The 15,575-nt window shown below is 34.3% G+C and overlaps 1 protein-coding gene across 1 annotated transcript in view; it reads right to left on the bottom strand.

Moving 5' to 3' along the window:
• THSD7A (thrombospondin type 1 domain containing 7A) overlaps nt 1-15,575 on the bottom strand; it is a 400,790-nt gene that overhangs the window by 384,126 nt on the left and 1,089 nt on the right. The window lies entirely within an intron of this gene.

Below are 15,575 nucleotides of genomic sequence, written 5' to 3'. Positions count from 1 at the left end.
AGAGGGGCTTAGAAGGCACAACCCCTAATGCTGATATCACTAATATGTTTGTAATAGATAAAACCTGGAGGTGGGAAAGAGACTAGCTTTGCTTGAAAGCAAAAATAGTAAACACTTTGCCTTTACCTCAAATTTGTCTTTCCATTTTAGATGCATAAATATGATGCAACAAACAAAAAGAGAAATACCATACAAATTTACAGATAGGCAAAATCACTGGAGATATTAGTGCAGCCTAACATTGGTTTAATTTCAGCTCTCAGAGATGTAGAAGTGAGTAGAATGGCATAAGTCTCTGTAAATTTTTGAATGTGGAAAATTATCCAGAAAAATACTTTTAAATATGCCTTAAAAGTATAAAATTAAATTAGAAAGACTAAAAGACTCTTCAAATCTGGTTTAATTCAGCCGTCTACCAACTAAAAATTTTCCCCACAACTTCCTCACAGTTCTATTACAGCAATAAATTTTTGTTCATAATGAAGACTCTGGTGTGCTTCAAACTTCTAAAGACATTTCTGCATCACAATAAACTAGAGATTAAATTATGTGGCATATGATGTTAGTGTTAAGTACATTTTATTGGTTTATAATATTTTAAAACTTGGTGATTTGTGTGTAATGTCTCTTCTGTCCATTAACCAGACTTTGATTAAGAAAACAAATTTCCTGTACACATTAACTAACAAAATTATCAAACACACACACATACACACACACACACCCCCTTAAAACAAAGACATGCACTGTTACAAAAGTTATGTAAAGACCTGAAAAAGCAAAGAATACTTCAAGTTTTTCTCTGGAGTAAAATGGCTACCCTTATACCTAAGGAATAAAATGCTTTATGTGCTCATCATGCATTTAGGAGTAGCTAGTCATCTACCCTGTCAAGAGACTTTTGACATTGGTCCAATATTTAGGAAAAGCCAAGCATAGATCTGAATGCAAATTAAAAACCCTATTGCACTGGTGATAAGAGAAACCTACCATATAAATCTTTGAATACTGACAGTCCTAATTTTCATCTCTTTCATCACCTGCCCCAAGATACATAGTATCTTCAGAAAAATCATTTTTAAAGTACAAGAGACAGGATGAGAATGTTTCCAAAGCCTATTTACTGTAATGCTTGCAAAGGATTTCATTTGAATAAATTTACACTAGTTCTTTTACCTGTAATAATAAGTTTTAGCTCATTTCCCAGCTGTATCCCATATAGCAGTCCGCACTGAATATTTTAGTTTAGCTGCCTGCAGACAAATAAAATGATGCTGGCAGGTTTTCACATGGTCTCTTTCTGGGAAGAAAAGAAAAGGAAAACCACAGCTGGAATGCAAGTCTCCCTGTAAAGGACACTGCAAAAGTCAGCATTTCTATTGTGGATGATATTCCTATTCGTGAAATTAAATCAGTTTACATACTTGAAAAAGATGCCCTAAGATTCAAGTTAGACTGAAATATTATACCGAAACACAACACAGGTGGTCAAACAAGGGAGTTGGGAGAGAAGAAAAAGAAGAGATGAACACAATGAAAGAACTTTGAGGAGAGAGTGAAAGAAACCTGAGACTACATAGGAGAGGGAGAGGAGATGGCGCGCGCACGCGTGTGTGTGTGTGTGTGTGTGTGTGAGAGAGAGAGAGAGAAAGAGAGAGAAAAGGAGAGAGAGAGGGAGAGAGGGTATACATACATTGTGGGGTATTTTGGAAGATATACAGGTAAGGAAGGATTTAGGATGCTGTGTTATATGGTGTTCAGTTTAAACTCCTGTGTTATACTTTCAAGAAAATCCACAGTAAAAATCTATACAACTCTTTTAAAAAAGGAATAAAAAAGAAAATATCAATATACTGAAACTGAATATTGAGTTATGACTTGAAGCAGCACTTTATACTTTTAAATGGTAAGATTCATTGCACAATGAAGCAATGAATCTTACCATTTAAGAATATGTTTATATTTGATTATAGGGAAATGGATTTTTTAGATAAAATGTTATTATTTATGTCACACAATTGAAGAAAGCTATGAAAGTAAATGGTAAAATCTCAAGAACATTGTCAAGTGTTTAGTCAAGATATCACATAGTCAAAATATTTATCAAGACACAAATCTGTAATCTTTTACTGTGTCTCCCTATGTTTGTATGAAAGTATTAAATCCAAATTTATATTATTGCCTATTGTTTACACCATATAATGCTAATTTAAATCTTTGAAGCTTACTTTTCACATAGCTAAAGAATATTTTCCTTAATCTTGGTTTCTTCGATCCAAGTATTTGAAGTATAAAGTACTTTATAGAAAATTTTCATTTTGTGTCTATCATAGCATAAAAGATACCAAGATATACATCTTGAGCATGAATGCTCCCAGCAGCATTATTCATAATTGCCAAAAAAAATCCATCAACCAATGAATAAACAAAATGTTGTATATTTATACCATGTAATAAAAAGAAATGAAGTACTGATACATGCTGCAACATAGATGAACCTTGAAAACATTATGCTAAGTAAAACATGCAAGTCACAAAGGACCATACAAGGTATGATTTCATTTATATGAAATGTCCAGAATAAGCAAGTCTACAGAGACAGGAAGTACATTAGCATTTGCCTAAGCCATGAGGTGATGGTTAAGAGATGCAGGATTTCTTTTTGGGGTAATGAAAATGTTCTAGAATTGATTGTCATGATGGATGCACAACTCTGTGAATATACTAAAAACCACTGAATTGTACATTTTAAATGGGTGATTGCATGGTATGTGAATTATATCCAATAGAGCTGTTAATAGAATGGCTCCGTGATAGCAATCCCATGTATGTTGCATAGGCCAACAAAAGAGCTTCATCTCATCCATTATAACATGGCACAAGAGTTACTTTTTCCTCTAATTTTTACAATTTTCATAAAATACTCAAATTATTTTTAAATGATGCCACCAAGGTAGAAAATTACTTCAAGAAACATGATCTTGAGAACTCTGAAAACTTTCATCATGATTTAGAAAATCATGATGTTCATGGTTCTGCAGTGCTTGACCACCTTGTCTGCTCTGTGATATTTATTCTCTTCTAGCGGAACTTTCACAGCCGATGCAGTTCAAAGCCAGTTCTCTTATAAAACAAGCCAAGGCAACTGAAGAAGTTACATTAAATCTTGCAGTTAGAGACAGGGAGAGAAATGTATCTTAGCAGTAGTCAAAGCTTTTCTTATGAATTATTTGATTCCATAAATCCAAATCCATTTTGATGACTCTCCCATTAGAGATATGCAGTCACCGCGGCCAACTGTCAGAAGAAGCTGTTTTATAGAGCGATTGAACCCTGTGATCTCTGCTGCATTTCTGTGATTATATGTGCGAGCTCAGGGGCAGCAGATGCCTTGATCCTGATCACTCCTCTCACTCCACAGGGCCTGTGAACTAATGAGAACTAATGAAGCACAGTGTGCACAGAAATGTTGATGTTGGCTGGAAATATGGTTATTTAGGCACCTTAATTTGAATGTGATGATCCATATACTCTCATGTAGTCATTCTCTAAAACTCAGAAAAATAATCTTTTAAATTTCTTTCCACCCTCATTTTTAAGCTTCACATTTTTGAAGGCCTGATATGATTGTCAAAGGCAAAGGCTATTGACTAGTGACGCATAATCCAATTTTGATCCACTAGATGTTATATTTGGCCAACAGTGTTGTGCCTTATGAGATTATTTTTTTGTTATTGGAACCCCATCTCTAACTGATGGCAAATGATGAGTCTGCACCAGGGTAAGGGAGCAGTGTTGCTTCTCAAATTAACCAAGTCCACAGCAGAGAAGAATTGAGCATAGCCAGCCTTTGTATCAGTCCTGGTCCACTTCGGTCATTTATATTCTCTGTCACTGACGCCACCAGAAAAATAGTATAGAGATTTAAGCTTCATTCATTTTAATACTGGTCTAATCAAAACTGTAGAGGAAAAAATGAAATACTAAATCACCCTTATTAATAAAACTGAAAGGATGCTACACTATTGAAATAACTATGTTTAATTAACATTACCTAAGACAGCATTTCTCTTGGAAAGTTTGCAAGGAGATTTATAATAGTTCATTTAGAGGAACAATCATAAAACTCATAAATTCACATTTGGCTTAACATTTGCAAATACATTCTTTCATTCTTGGCAATGTTTTGTAAATCCAAATAGATCTGGGCTTCTAGATTCCATGAATCAGACAACAGCAAGCAAAGGCCAAGCTCCTTATTATCATGGGTGGGCTCGTGTCGTCCATCTATTCCTTTCTTCTCCAAACACGTACCCCTCCTTCTTCCCACTCCAACTCATTCCCTACCTCTTATGCCTCCAAACTTCTTTTTATCTGTTGACACATTCCACTTAATCTCTTCCCATTTGCTTCTTCTCTGCCTGGAATTCTGTCTCTCTACAGCCTTTGACCTATTTTTCAAATTTATGTTTTATGAAAGCTTTCCTTCCCTGTCTTCTTTTGCAACAGAATCACCCCCTCCTTTGTTTTACATCTATATATGCTTCTATGTTTGCAGTAAGTTCACTAATCCCTAAAATTACTTGTTTTCATGCGATAAGGCACTCCAAGAGGGACTGGCTCATGAGCTATTCATGTTTGCTCCCCTGCACCTGGCACAGAACCTGCCATAAAATAGGCACTGAACACCTGCCATTTTTACCCAGTTGAACTTGATCAACACAAACTGACAAATAAAAAGGCCATCTAATTCAGACTGTGAACAGAGTCTCCTGAAGTAGTTGTACAATGCAATATATCACATTATATATATATAAAATCTATATTATTCCACCTAGGTCTGTTATCAGTACTGCCTTAATGATGCCATACTCAATATAAACTATTTGCAAGTATTGTTTAATATAAATAGTGTTCATGGAAATGGTAGCAGGCAGATGCTGTTAGAAGAAAAGTGCTTCTTAGAAATTTGTGTAGGCATTGCAATTTGAAGACACTGTACAGGAACTGGAGTGGCAAACACAGGAAGATGGTTAGACATAAAAAGATTTTAAAATAAAAGTTATAAGTTAATGGAAGTTATTGCAATAACTTGTGTCGTAAGAGCTTTAATAGGAGTAGGTCCTTTGTGAACATAAGATTGGCACAAAACTTGAAATTTTAACATAAATTTTCTATAATTAGTATTTTAGTAAAAAGTATTTATAATTGCACAGATTTTTAAAAGTCACTACTATAAATACCACGTATAAAACACATTTCAGGAGGTATAACTTTCACAATATTGGATAAATTATGAAGTCCTGTGTGGTAATTTAGCCATGAATTATTGTGTTATTTGCATGTGCATGTATATATTTATGCATCTAGGTATGTATATATGTATATGTGTGTGATTATACTTGTAATGGTGTTTCAAATTATGATTGCAATTCTATCACAAGTTTGCAAATGCTTCATAAATTTTAGAGACTGTATAGATAAACAAAGTTGTAATGGGCATGAAACAGCTGAGTAGCTATTTCTCCTCCAAGCTAGAAGTGTAGTTTCTCTCAAGATTTTGAGCTACATATATTGAGGTTTGTAAGTAGGATAGTCATATATATGACATACATATATAATGCCCTTAAAAGAGGAGTTTCGGGAAAGAAATCTCATCATTCTCTGTATATTTCCTACACCCTTCCACTCACAGCATCACAGAGCAGGAAAGTCTTGCCAAGAATATTCTCAGGTGTTTCCATGCAAAGCAGTTTTGGAACACACAGGCCCACTTAAAGAATCACACCTCCAGCATTGCCTGCATGGCAAAGATACGCACAATCACCAGTAAAAATAAAACACTGAGGCAGAATGTCTCCGTATTTAAAAACCATACTTTGAACAACCTTGCAAATAGCCAGGCTGAGAGCTTTGCAATTATGCTGTTGATTCCGACAGCAAGTAGAAAAATGAGCAATGTAAGATGTAGAGAAGCTTGAGATGCATGTGCAGATTCCAGCAAGAAGAATAATCAAATATGGAAGGAAAGGATGCAGATAGATCTAGGAGATAGACTTTCCCAGGAAGGTGGACTTAGCAGTTCATACCAGGATCACACCCAAGTAGGAGATAACATTTACTGAGCACTGATTTGTGCCAGGCACCATGTAAGTGCTCTATAAGTTTGTCTCAAGTTATGTTTAAAGTAATCTGGAGAGGTCGACACTAATATCATACCAATGGTATGGCTGAGGAATAAGAGATAGAAAGAGAGATAAGAGATCATGTTCTTAATAAATCACAAAATTAGGTCAAGATTCATGTCTGTCTAACTCAAAAATTTGCTCTTGAACATCTCACTTTATTTATTACACACATACACACACACAGGAAAACACACACACAAATATATTTATTTAACTACTTAATGATTAGTGTTTCATTCATTCCAATCTACACATTCAATTATTTGAAACTAATCTCTTTTGCTGTCAAAAGGAGTACCTGAATACAGTGGACCTCTGCGACATTTCAGTTGCACTCTGATTTTGGTAGAGAAAATAAAAATAATCTTTAAATAGTGTAAACTATTTGTGTTCTGATATTGCTCCTTACCAGGTACATTATAGAACATACCTGCAAAACCATCCATCTACAATGCTCACAATGTCCCATTATTGGTAGTAGTATAATGGTCCAAGGAAAAACATTTTACTGAGTGCACAGCAAAATTAGAAAGCCCTGCATTGGCCATATTCCGTAAGTTAAATTATCTCAGCTACATAATCAATGTCTCCACCCGATACATTTGCTTGGTAAATTTAATTTTCCATTAAGTTCTATAGGTCTCAATTAGATACTTTAGTATTGTGCTGTATTTATATCCTTATGCACACAAACTATCCACTTCTGAGTCATTGTTTTACTACCTCCTTTCTGGGAGTGCTCAACACTTTGTATTGATGGGAAGGTCTGTGGGAGCAATCTAAGTAGCAGACTGCCTTTTCAGCATGGCTCCTAGGTTAACTTACTAGGGCTTCAGCACAGTGGACCTCCACTGTTCCCCAGAAGTTCAGGAGGATATAGCATGTCCACTTTTCCCTAGCCCATGGCTTCCTCCATGCAGCACAAGAAAAAGTAGATATGCATGATTTATTAACCATACCAGAGTCAGCTAGAGATAGAGGAAGTGAGTATTATAATTGAAAATTTCACAAGCTCTTGGGCTTAACTTAACACCTTTATTATATCAGCCCATTTTCTTCCAATTCTATATATCATTCATCACTTCCAGGGTGTTCCCTTCAAGGTAGAATAAACTAAGTGTAGGTCCCTTCATTTATTTATTCTTTACTAAACTGCCATGTGTTTTTTCTCATTATAGAACAACTGTCTTCAGTGTGGGTCATATTATCAGGGCAACAAGAAGCAGAATGTGTGCAACATAGGCTAGACTGAGACATTAAAGTCTGCCATCTAAGAGTTCCACCTGTTCTTGCTACTCTTATTCATATGATTAAAAAATGCAGATCTCTCACCAAAGAAGATCTACAAATGAAAAGCAAATGAAAAAGATGATGCTCAACATCATATGTCATTAGGGAATGGCAAATTAAGATGAGATACCACTATGAACCCATTAAAATGGCAAAAATAAAAAAACACTGACAAAACCAAATGTTGGTAAGGATGTGGAACAACAGGAACTCTCATTCACTGCTGGCAAGAATGCAAAATGGTATAGCCACTTTGGAAGATGGTTTGCCAGTTTCTTGTAAAACTAAGCCTACTCTTGTCCTGTGATCTTGCAATGTGCTCCTTGGTATTTATTCAAATGAGATAAAAACTTACATCCATACAAAAATCTGCACATGAATATTCATAACTGCCAAAATTTGGAATCAACCAAGATGCCCTTCAATAAATGAATACATAAACAAACTGTGGTATATCCATACAATGGAATATTATTCAGCACTAAAAAGAAATGAGCTATCAGATCATACAAAGACATGGAGGAAACGTAAATGCTTACTGTTAAGTGGAAGAAGCCTATCTGAAAAGGCCACATATGGTATGATTCCAACTATATGACATTCTCAAAAAAGAACAAGCAAGAAAACAGTAAAAAGGTAAGTGGTTGCTAGGGATTCGGGGGGAGAGAAGGAGGGAGGGATAAACAGGTGGAGCACAGGTAATTTTTAGGGCAGCAAAATTATTGTATGTAATACTATAATGGTGGATACATGCCTTCATATATTTGTCAAAACCCATAGAGTATAAAACACAAAGAGTAAACCTTAATGTAAACCATGGACTTTAATTAATAATTATATAACAATATTGATTCATCAATTGTAACAAATGTACCACATTAATGCAAGATTTTAATAATGGGGGAAACTACAAGGAAGATGGGAGACATAACTCTGTACTTTCTGGTTAATTTATAAACCAAACACCGCTCAAAAAATAGTCTATTAAAAATAATTTTAAAAGAATGCAGATCATTTGCCTTTCTCTTTTCCCTCCTTATTTTTTCTCTATTACAACGTCTCACTTTCTAAGTTTTAGCAATCTTGTATAGCTTTTCCTGAACTTACTAATGTAACTCCAATAAGGACTGTCTCTGATGTCTCCTGTGACTTAGAGCCTCCCTCCATATTACCTTATTGCATGTGCCATTTGAAAATTACTGTCCACATAAAGGAGCACATTGGTGTTTTTCCCCATCTGCCCTTATTTGCTTTATTTTCCTATACTATAACTTTGATACAATAATATAGAACCAATAGAAATGATAGCCCAAAGATTGGTTTCATATACAAAACTATACAAAATATCAATTAGCTCAGTACTTCTTCTGGAAGTCAACAGCATCCCCTTGGTGAGATCCAATTAAGCATTAAAAATAATAGATAGGTTATCTTTTGGTATCATTGTTCTAAGTATTGTCATGCTTCTGCCACCCTTTACCAATATGCTTTTAATAGTTATATCACTTCCTATAAATATAAACTTTCTTACTACTTGGGTACATGAAAACTAAATGCATTTTTTTCATTTGTTGTCATTTTAATGCATTCTAAACTGTCAGTGTAAAGTTCTGATGAAGAAAATTGGAAAAAAAATCTCTACCCTATGACTCATTGGCACCTCTAATTCATACTCTACACTGTTCTTAGGATAGGAAAGATGTATTTTCTCAAATGTCACTTCCCCAGTGCTTCTTTCATTAAGAGGCACTCTAACGTGCCTTTATACTAATTTTAAGAGAGCATGTTCTATATATGTACTAGACAGAGGGACTTCCAATCTTCCCTTTTCAGAGAGACTCCACTATCCAATGTCACTATTCTAACTCACATCAGAGGTTGACAGACTTAATTTCCTCCTAAAAGGATCCAAATCACAATCATACTTTGCCAATACCCTAGTCAGAATGTCAGCAACTCATCCCACTATCAATCAGGGCAGCTCTCTAAATAGGAATAATGGATTGAACAAAATCTGGGTGATGTGCAACCCTATAGTACTCTTAATCCCAGCCCTGATTGGGGGTTCCATCATTTTGCAAACCAGGTAGCTATATGTATAATTTCCATAAGGAATGACCAGAGTTATCCCAGTCCATTGGAATAGTAAAGCTTCAGAAAGCCACCTGAGCATTTGATCCAAGTAATCAATACAGTCTTAATGAATTCTGAGCACTAATTGTGCTATGTACCCTAAGAAAGAAGGGACAAAAGACAAGATAAACTGTAGTGTTTTTAAAAATGTATTTAAATAATCACTTACGAAGTAAAGAAAAATAATGCATAAAATGCAAACAACTCTACTGTGAAAGCATTTAATTTAGAAGTAATAGGTGACAATGTTAATTTCAAGAATGTAGAATCTCAGATTCTTGATAAATCCTCTGAGACACAATAACAAAATGAAGTATAAAAAGTTCAATTTACATAATTCACTCTAAATTTGGTGTTCAAAATATTTGTATGGTCTTTGGTAAATGCTGTCTACATATAAGTACCAAACTAATAAAAAAGATAAGCCCATAATAAAATAATTTCTCTATGTACACTTGTTTTATTTGTCTTTCATGGTGCCCTTTATTTGGAGAAGAGGGATAAATGTATTAAACCAGTAGAATTTCTGCAAGTTATGTCACTTTTAGGGGAAGAAAAGATAAAGAATGGGAAGAAAACTAACATTTTTTAAATGCCTGCTATATTTTGGGCACTGTATTACATACTTTCTACATAATGCCTATTAAAACTTCATAAATGCCCTCTTACATCAGAATATCTGTCACCATTCTAAGGTGAAAAACAAAGCCAGAGAGTTTAACTAACTTAACTAGTCAGGTAGAGGTAAGATTTAACACACTGACTGCCACACTAGAAAAAAATTTTTTTTTCCTTGGGGCCATGATGTTTTATTATGAAAATAGAATGAAAACTTAGAAAACGAAACTATCCTTTCTAATTTAATGAAAAATTTGTTATTTTTTATTGTTTTCTGTGTGTGAGTTATAAGCAACTTGAAAAATAGTTCATGTGGCTCCCACGGAGAAGAGACATGTGAGTTACATATGCTTCAACAAGGCCCGGACTCAAGACTACTGTGAGTTAAATACAACTCACATGGCAGTTAATGTGTTAAACAGTAGTTTGATTCCAAAGTCCATGTACTTTCCATTCTATGATGATGCCACCCTTATAACTTGGAGTACCTAGCACTCTGGTTAACTGTATCAATTTGTAATTTCTAGTGCATTTACTGAAGAAAAAAAAAGAAAAGATGCTTAAGAGAAAACTAATGCACATTACTGGACTTACTCAAGACCATAAAATTAAACAGCCATTTAATAGAATAATAGTAGTAATAAAAACTATCATTTACTGATAGTTGCCCTGGATTGACTGACACTGATGCCTATGCTCTGTCCACTCTATTTCATCCTTCTTCTTCATTTAATGAGCAAACTGTATCACATTCCAAATAAAGGCAAGTCCTAAGAACTGAAGTTCAAAACACTTGTGTTAGGAGGATGCCACCTCGTGTTATGACTACCTGGAATAATACCTCTCTCTCCTTTGTTACTTACAGATTGGTAGAATTTAGATATTTTTTCATACACATTACAGAATATTTTATATTCAGACTAATATTAATAAGTACTATTAGTACTTATTCAGTACTGAATATTTTATATTCAGACTAATATTAATAAGTACTAAAAGTACAAGAAAGAAAAAGGAAAGGATAGCATTTATTTTTATCTTAAAGAACACAGGTATAATTTTAATGCAATTAAATGCATAAAGGACAGAATGACTGTCAATAGTATTCTCTTACATTGGATAAGCCTAGCTCAAAACTGTTTAATGTGAAAAGTGTTCTCCTTCAGAGAAAATTCACACCTATAAATACCTTATCACTTGAATCTTGAAAAATGGCAAGTATGTACATGTTTTTTTGGATTTCAATGTAATTTCATTAATATAAAAATAAATTCAATCACCTCATTAAGACATTTTTGAAAATATATCTCTATGACGGAAGTTGATAAAAGTTAATGTATTCAATATTTTTTTGTCTGACTAATGCTAAGTCAATCACATTTTGCTCATCCCATTGACATGCTTAATTTGGAATTGCCAGGTGACTATAATTAACTATAACTATTATAGAAACAATATCATATGCTAGAATAATAAAAAGTGCAAAATAATACTTATCAGTAACAGCAGTTATTCATCTTCCAATAATATAAGTACTATAGCTCTGTGTATGTGAATTACGTTTTCCAATTATTCATACAAAGTTACCTTTCAAATGACTGTGATACAAAACTATGGGAAAATTTAACTTTATATTTTAACAAACATTTTTCAATATCTTAAATTTGGGGTTTTCTTTATTACAAAACAACAGTGCAGTAGAGAGACTTACATGCCATTTGGTTATTCTACTTTATTGACACCATCTCTTTTCCATTATGTTGTTTATTATTCAATCAAGTTTATATCTCTACCACTTTATCTAAAATGTCCTTTCCCAAGACAGTTAATTATCTTACCAATTCCTCATCATACTTGATATTTTCTGAAATAGTTTACAACCATTTTCCTAGCCTTTGTAAATTTTTTATATATTTTTTCCATCATCCCCTTCATAAAATACCTTTTTCCATTTAGTGGCTTCTGCTATTTTCCTTGAACCTTTTCTGACCACACTTTACTTAGCCTCTTTCACTAGTTTCTCCCTATTGCAGCACTTTCAGTATCAATATTCTCTGTGAAGTATCCCAGCTCCTCTTTTCAATATTTTCCTTTCTTTAATGATCCCTCCTACTCCAATGCCTTGAAATATTATATATTTATTGAGTTCTAAGCTTATCTTCATCCTAATTCTTTCTCCAAAACCATCCACCCATTTACTAATTTTCCCATTAGATACATTGATCTGAGGAGATCATTGCTACCTCAAGTTCAGTATATCTTAATTACGTTGATATTCTTCTTTACAACCTTAAGAAATCTGTTCTTCCTTCTTTTATACCCTCTACCTCAATTATTGGGTACAGGCATGATGGAGACTTTCATGGCATTAGCTACTATTTTCCATGGAAGAAACTGTATTTCCTGCATTCAGACCTGAACTAACACTTCAGCAATGTGACCTCAAGCCCTTCTCTAATTACTCTCCACTGTAAAGTCTATGGTCTTAGTTCTGTTCGCTTTTGTCTTTCATAAGTCATTCACTTTACTGACCTCCCAGCCTCTAGCTCCATCTCTCTCCATTGTAGGCAAACAATATGTTACTCTTCTGCTCAAAGTGGCTATCAACTGTTTATAGGTTAAATCCTTACCATGGTTTGAAAGTTTAGTTATAATCTGGTCCCAACTCACCTCACTGGCATTAAATCTTTTCATTCCTACCAATCATCCTGGGCTTGAGCTACAGTGTACTACAGGTACTTTCAGAATCTAGGAATGCTGTCATGCCTTTTCAATATTACTTTCTTTCTTCCCCCTGCTTAGAATGGCCTTCCACTCCTCTCTCAGTAAAAATCCAATTTATCCTTCAAGACTCAGATCAAATATTAATATTAATTATCATCTGCATAACCTCTCTGCTCTCATAGTGTTTTTTTTAAAATATGTTTTTATTTCCACATATTACGGGAGCACAAATGTTTGGGTTATGTATATTGCCCTTGCCCCACTGGAGTCAGAGCTTCAAGCATGTCCATCCCCCAGATGCTGCACACTGCACCCATTTCATGTGTATGTACCCTTCCCCTCCTCCCTCCCCATCTTCCCAACTCCCAATGAAAGTTATTATTATATATGCTCTTAAGTGTTTCTGATAGTGTTCTGTTCATGTATATGGTATGCCATGTTGTAATTGTTGTATATTTATAGTATTGTTCAACTGTGAGTTTTCTGAGGGCAGGGATGGCAATATCTCATTCAGCCTCTACCACAGTGACTGCATATTTTAGGTCCTCAATAACTCTTTGTTGTAGTTGATTTAATAAAGTTTTCATTATATACCTTGTATTATAAGGCATATACATTATGTGTATGTATGTATACATTATATGTATATACACATATATACAGTGGACACTTTAACAACATGGTTTGAACTGCACAGGTCCACTTATATGCAAATTTTCTTCTCCCTCTGCCACCCCTGAGACAGCAACACCAGCCTCTCCTCTTCCTCCTCTTCCTCAGCTTACTCAATGTGAAGACTAGGAGGATAAAGCACATGATGACCTTTATGATGATTTAATAATAAATATTAAATATATTTTCTCTTCCTTATAATTTTCGTAATGACATTTTCTTCTCTCTAGCTTACTTTATTGTAAGAATACAGTATATAACACATATAACATACAGATATGTATTAATCAACTTTATGTTATCAGTAAGGCTTCCAGTTAACAGTTAGCTATTAGTAGTTAAGATTTCCAGGAATCAAAAGTTATATGTAGATTTTTCAGCACTCCTAACCCTCATATTATTCAATGGTCAACTGTATATACACTATATTTGTGTACATATGCATATTTATTATGCATTTGCTTGTTTATTCATACATGTGAAGCACTTTAGAGTTGAAAAGGCCCTTAGATATGATCTTTTCTAGTCACAGAATATTACAAAATAGGAAACAAGAACCAAAGTCATTATTTTATCAAGTTCTATAGCATGTTTGTAACATACATAGTTAGAGTTCCTATCCCAGCTCTTCATCCAGTGTAACTTTCACTACACTATTTTAATTCAGTGATCTTATCATTAATGTGATCCCTTATAACCTTCTGTACCAAGACCAGGCTCTTGGCATATTGGCATAGACATCCTGGAGTGTCTCTTATCTTTTCTCTTCCAATTCCCTTCCTGCTTCTTTATTTTCATCAAGTGATAAACATTCATGATTCTGTCATGTCTAGATTTTGATTTGCAATATACCATTTTCTTTAAATATTCCCTAGTTCTTCAGAAAGCTACTCTCAACTTCTTTACAGATATGGTAAAGTCTCTTTTCTCTCTAGAAAAAAAAATTATAAAGAGGTCATTATCTTGCTCTCCAATTTAATTCACTATTTTTTTCACCAAACCAAGGATCACCATAAAAATGGTATTATTATCATCCTCATCATACGAGCTCATATTTGCCCATAACTTTAAAGTTTACCAAATACTTTCTCATAACTCACTCATTTGATTTTCACAACACTGTGCACAGTCACGAGAAGGTATCATCACATTTATATGCAGTTGAGAAAACTGACTGTCAAAAGTTAAGTGAACAGCCAAGGTTCCTATAGCTGGCAAGAGCTAGAAGCAAGGTCTCCAAAACCTTGCTCCTGAGAGCATTCCACTATTTTAAGCTGTTTATCGGCTTGTGTTCCCACCATCACATTTATGTTGGCATATATTGGCACCTCAGATGCTACACAGTGAATGGTGCCGAGGCTCTTTTCCATCTGAATCACTGCTTGGCTTTTGTTACTTTAGTAGCACAAATTTCCAGTAGGCAAATATAATACTATTTCATCCAACACTGACTTACCTAGAAAGCTCTTACCAGGCATCCAAATAATACCACTTAAAGGTAAATTACAGTTGGGTAGTGTTTGTCATTAAGACAATGAGCTTTTGAAAAGTAAAATTATGGCTTTGGCTAAATTAGAGATGATCTTCAACTCTTTGTTTTAAATTGAAATAAATTAGATTTCATCTGCATTCATTAATCAACCAATATTTAAAGTGTTAGCAAGAATGATTTTGCTTTCCTAAATGTGTGTGTGTGTGTGTGGTGTGTGCTTCATGCAGTGTTTTCAGGCAAATTAAGTATTCTGGCTTTAAATAAATTTCTGTTTATTCTCCTCATTAAGTTGCTGGATAGATGCAACTTCTTTAAAAATTCAGGATATCAGTGATCTGTCTCTTCAGCAGAGGGCAGAGATGGGATGAAGCCAGGAAAGAGACCCACGTTCTGAAACTTGTTTGCAATCCTGTGATAAATACATACTTTCCCTTTCTACTACATCCTTCACTTAATGT

The sequence above is a fragment of the Eulemur rufifrons genome, chromosome 29, assembly GCF_041146395.1.
Source record: "Eulemur rufifrons isolate Redbay chromosome 29, OSU_ERuf_1, whole genome shotgun sequence".
In the NCBI taxonomy this organism is placed as follows: Eukaryota; Metazoa; Chordata; class Mammalia; order Primates; family Lemuridae; genus Eulemur; species Eulemur rufifrons.
This window is presented reverse-complemented; position numbering and strand designations above follow the sequence as displayed.